Source organism: Rhinopithecus roxellana, chromosome 1 (assembly GCF_007565055.1).
Source record: "Rhinopithecus roxellana isolate Shanxi Qingling chromosome 1, ASM756505v1, whole genome shotgun sequence".
Taxonomy (NCBI): domain Eukaryota; kingdom Metazoa; phylum Chordata; class Mammalia; order Primates; family Cercopithecidae; genus Rhinopithecus; species Rhinopithecus roxellana.
Window position 1 is genome coordinate 5,187,735 of NC_044549.1, and position 6,000 is coordinate 5,193,734.

Sequence of the window (6,000 nt, forward strand, 5' to 3'; positions counted from 1 at the left end):
CCCCAAAGCTAGCAAAAGACAAAAAATAACCAAAACCAAAGCTGAATTGAAGAAAATTGAGATGTGAAAAACCATACAAAAGATCAACTAATACAGGAGTTGGATTTTTTGAATAAAAAATCATAACATAGTAGACCACTAACTAATAAAGAAAAAACTAGAGAAGATGAAAATAAACAGCATCAGAAATGACAAAGGGGATGGTACCACTGGCATCACAGAAATACAAGAAAACCCCAGAGACTATTATGAACACCTCTGTGCACACAAGCTAAGAAACCTAGAAGAAATGGGCAAATTCCTGGACACATGCAACATTCAAAGACTGAACCAGGAAGAAATTGAATCCATAACAGGTTAATAAAGGATTCTGAAGTTGAATCAGAAAAAAAGGACCTGCCAACCAAAAAAAGCCCAGATTAACAACCAAATTCTACCAGATGTATAAAAGAAAGTTAGTACTATTCCTACTGAACCTATTCCAAAAAAAAAAAAAAAAAAATGGAGGAGGAAGAACTCCTCCCTAACTTATTCTATGAGGCCAGCATTATCCTGATACCCAAACCTGTAAGACATAACAAAATAGCAAAACTTCAGGCCAATATCTTTGATGATCACAGATGCCAAAATCCTCAACAAAATATTAGTAAATCAAATCCAGCGGTACATCAAAAATCTAATTCCCCATGATCAAGTAGGTTTTATCCCTGGGATGCAAATTTGGTTCAATGTATGCAAAACAATAAATGTGATTCATCACATAAACAGAACTAAAAAACAAAAACACCTGATTATTTCAATTGATGCAGAAAAGGCTTTTGATAAGTTCAACGTCTCTTAAGTTTAAGAACTTTCAATAAACTAGGCATTAAAAGAACATGCTTCAAAATAGTAAGAGCCATTTATGACAAACCCACAGCCAACATCATACTAGATGGGCAAAAGCTGGAAGCATTTCCCTTGAAAACCACAAGACGAGGGTACCTACTCTCAGCACTCCTATACAACACAGTACTGGAAGTCCCAGCCAGAGCGATCAGACAAGAAAAGAAATGAAGGGCATCCAAGTAGGAAGAGCAGAAGTCAAACTATCATTGTTTGCATACCATACGATTCTACAACTTGAAAACTCTATAGTCTCAGCCCCAAAGCTCCTCCAGCTGATAAACAACTCCAGCAAAGTTTCAGGATACTAGACAAATGTACAAAACTCAGTAACATTCCTATACACCAACAATATCCAAGCTGAAACCAAATCGAGAACACAATCCCATTCATGATAGACACAAAAGGAGGAAAATATATAGGAATACAACTACCTGTAGAGGTGAAAGATCTCTACAACAAGAATTACAAAACATTCCTCAAATAAATCAGAAATGACACAAACAAATGATAGAATATTCCTTGCTCATGGATTAGAAGAATCAATATTGTTAAAATGACCATACTACACAAAGCAATTTATAGATTTAATGCTATTCCAATCAAATGACCAATGACATTCTTCACAGAATTAGAAAATAAATGATTTTAAAATTTATATGGGACCAAATTGAGCCCAATTAGCCAAGGTAAACCTAATCAAAAATAACAAAACCAGAGGCATCATGTTACCCAATTTCAAACTATACCATAATACAAAGCCACAGTAACTAAAACAGCATGGTACTGGTACCAAAACAGACATGTAGTCCACTGGAACAGAGCAGGGAGCCCAGAAATAAGGCCACAAGCCTACAACTATCTGATCTTCAACAAGCTGACAAAAGCAAGTGATGGAGAAAGAACATCCTATTCAATAAATGGGGCTAGGAAAACAGGTTAGTGATATGCAAAAGATTGAAACTGGACCCCTTCCTTATACCATATACAAAATTCAACTCAAGATGGATTAATAACTTAAATGAAAAACCTAAAACTCTGAAAACCTTGGAAGATAATATAGGAAATACCATTCTGGACATAGGACCAAAAATTTCATGACAAAGGCACCAAAGGCAATTGCAACAAAAACAAAAATTGACAGATGTGGCCTAATTAAACTAATGAGCTTCTGCACAGTAAAAGGAACTAGAAACAGAATAATGAAACAACCTACAGAATAGGAGAAAGTATTTGCAAACTTGCATTAGATAATGGTGTAATACTCAGAATCTATAAGGAACTTAAATAAATTTACAAAGAGAAAACAACCCCATTAAAGAGTGGGCCAAGGACATGAACAGACAATTGTCGAAAGAAGACATAGAGAGGACCAACAAGCATGTGAAAAAAATGCTCAACATCACTAATCATAAGAGAAATCGATACCAAAACCATGATGAGAGGTTTCTCACTCCAGTCAGACTGACTATTAGTAAAAAATTTAAAAATAACGGATCCTGTGAGGTTGCAGAGAAAGGGGTAATCCTTATAAACTGGTGGTGGGAATGTAAATTAGTTTAGCTATTGTGGAAAACAGTTTAGCGATTTCTCAAAGAACTTAAAATAGAATGACTGTTTGACCCCGCAATTCCGTTATTAGGTATACACCCAAAAGAATATAAATCATTCTATCATAAAGGCACACACTTGTATGTTTATCACAGCTGTATTCACAATAGCAAAGACACAGAATCAACCCAAATGCCCACAATGGTAGACAGGATACAGAAAATATGGTACATATATACCATGGAATACTATGCAGCCATCAAAAGAATGAGATCATGTCCTTCGTGCAACATGGATGGAGCTCGAAGTCATCCTAAGCAAACTAACACAGCAACAGAAAACCAAATACTTCATATTCTCACTTATAAATGGAGCTAATTGTTGAGTAAGTATGGACACAAAGGAGGAAATAATATATACCAGGGCCTGCTTGAAGGTGAGTGTGAAAGAAGAATGAGGATCAAAAAACTACCTATTGATACTATGCTTATTACCTGATTGATGAAATAATCTGTACACCACAGTTCTGAGACACAAAATTTACCTATATGAGAAGCCTATACATATACCCCTGAACCTAAAATAAAAATTAATATAAGTAAAAAATAATACAGTAAAAAAGATTTACATATATTTACATTATATTATGTGTCGTGAGTAACCTAAAGATTATTTAAGTATATAAGATGTATATCGGTTATATGTGAATACTATGCCATTTTAGAACTGGAGACTTGAGTATATTTAAATTTTGTTATCTGTGGGGGTTCTGACACAAATCCGCCATGGATTCTGAGGGATGACTGTATATAATATCACAAGTACATGCAAAGATGTTCAATGACATTAGTCTTAAGGAAAATGCAAGTCAAAACTACAGGAAATACTACCTCACACCCACTAGGACACTAAAATAAAAAAGAAAGGCAATAACAAGTATCAATGAGATTTTGACAAATTAGAGCCCCATACTCTGTTGTTGGGAGTATAAAATGCTGTAGCCACTTAAGAAAATGATTTGACAGTTTTAAGATGTTTAAAAAATATGTTTGTCATATGACAGAGCAAGTCCACTCCTAAGTATCTAAATGAAAAACAAATATCGACATGTATAGTTGTGCACGAATGTCTATAGCAATCTATTTGTTTATTTATTTTTATTTATGTTTTTGAGATAGGGTCTCACTCTGTCACCCAGGCTGGAGTGCAGTGGCGTGATCTCAGCTCATGGCAACCTCCACCTCCCAGGTTCAAGCAATTCTCCAGCCTCAACCTCCCTAGTAGCTGGGAGGACAGGTGGGCACCACCATGCCTGCTAATTTATTATTATTATTATTATTTGTATTTTTAGTAGAGATGATGTTTCACCATGTTGGCCAGGCTGGTCTCAAACTCTTGCCTCAATTGATATACCCGCCTTGGCCTCCTGAAATGCTGGGATTACAGGCATGAGTCACTGTTCCTGACCCTATAGCAACCCGTTTATAATAGACAAAAAGTGGAAACAATCCAGAAGTCCATAAATTGATGAATGGCTACGCAAAACCTGGCAGGTTTATACAATGGAATTTTACTCAACAATTGGAAGAAAATACTAATACATGCTACAATATGTAGATACTTCAAAAATGTTATGCTAAGTGAAAAAGCCAGGCATTTTAAATATTATAGAATTTCATTTATATAAACTATGCAGAAAAGGAAAACCTGTGGAGACACAAAGTAGACTGTTTGTTGTTTGGTGCGAGGGTTGATTGTGGGAATTGACTACAAATGTGAATGAGTGATCTTTTGAATGTGAAAGAAATGGTCTAAATTTGGATTGTGATAACAGTTTCATAACTCCTAATTTCACCAAAATTTTAAATTGTACACATAAAAAATACACTTTTTATGGTATGATAGTTACATCTCAATAAGATTTTGTAAAATATACAGTAAGAGAGCATCAATAAGTTCTGAATCAACATAAAAATGCCACAGGCACGGTAATTGGATGACAGAATGAAGGGAAAAAGACAGAAAAAATTCATACAATAATATCTGAAATTGTTTCAAATTTGATGAAAATTAATAACCTGCAACTCCAATAAGCCCAAGGAATCCCAATGATAAGAAATATGAAGATAGCTACATAATACTTATAATAATCAAACTGCTTAAAATGAATGAAAAGCAGAAAAATGTAAGAACAACTCAAATCAAAATAAATATTACATACAGAGAATGATCATTGGCTCATACCTGTAATCCCAGAACTCTGGGAGGTCAAGGTGGGTGGAAATAAAAAAATATAAAGATATCTGGAAATGCTCCAATCCCTTGAAACTAAACTGCTTACTTTCCAATAACTGATAGGCCAAAGGAAAAATCAAGAAAAAAATTAGAGAGCATTTCGAAGTTAACAAAATAAAAATACAGAATGTCAAAAGTTGTGTTTTAAGGTATGTAAGGCAGTTCTTAAAAGAAAATTAATAGCACTAAATGTTTATATTGAAAAAGAAAGAAGACCTTGAATCAATGTCATCTTCCACCGTAATAATTTTTTAAAAAAGAGCAAGTTACAAAAAAGCAGAAGAAGAAAAAGAATACAGAAATTCAATGACACCATAAGCTGTTTTTTAAAAATAAAGTTAATAAAATTGATACAATTCTAGTGGCAATGATCAGGCAAAAAAGCTACAGAAGATATAAATTACCAATGTCTAGAATGAAAAAGAGGACATCAATACTGCTCCTACAGATATTAGGAAAAAAATAATATTATGAACAACTTTATGCTAATACATTTGATTTTAAAAGAAATGCATATTTTTGAAAGATATAAACTTTCAACACTTACTTGATAAGAAATAGACTACTCAAATATCCATATACCTATTAAGTAACTTAAATTTGAGGTTAAACACATTTCCACAAATAAAAGTCAAGACTCAGATGACTTCACTGATGATTTCTATCAAAGATTTAAAGAAGAAATAATACTTCACAGAGATTTCTATAAAGTTGAGTTATATGAGGCCAACATCACCCTGAAATATAAATTATATATATATGTGAAATTAATATTATAAACTAATATCTCATGTGAACATGGATATAAATATAAAGAATGTGTGGGTGGTTAGAGGAAGATATGTTCATTGAGATACCTAAACATGGTTAGAGAAATTGCAGCCCTGTCAACTGCTGTGTCAGAAATTTTAAGAATTTCAGAAATCTGTAGTTGACAATGGGATCAATAATTTTGTAATTACATGGAAAACAGTTTAGAAACCATCGAAGTAAAATTTGCAGACTGATATATTTCTTGTTCTTGAGTCAGTGCTTTTTTAAAAAAGGCAATCTAGCATCCACTTAATACCTACTAGTAATAATAATTAGTGCCTTAATCCAGGTCCTCTGGTTAGCAGATGCCAAGACTTGATTAATATTCATGTCTTTGTATTATGAGAGAACATGTAAAAGAAATGGGGAGGAAGGAGCTTGAAGAGTAGGCATCTCTCCATACAAGTCTGACCCTGAATAAAGAATAGAGAGAAGGAGGTAGGTGGGTGGAAGAGA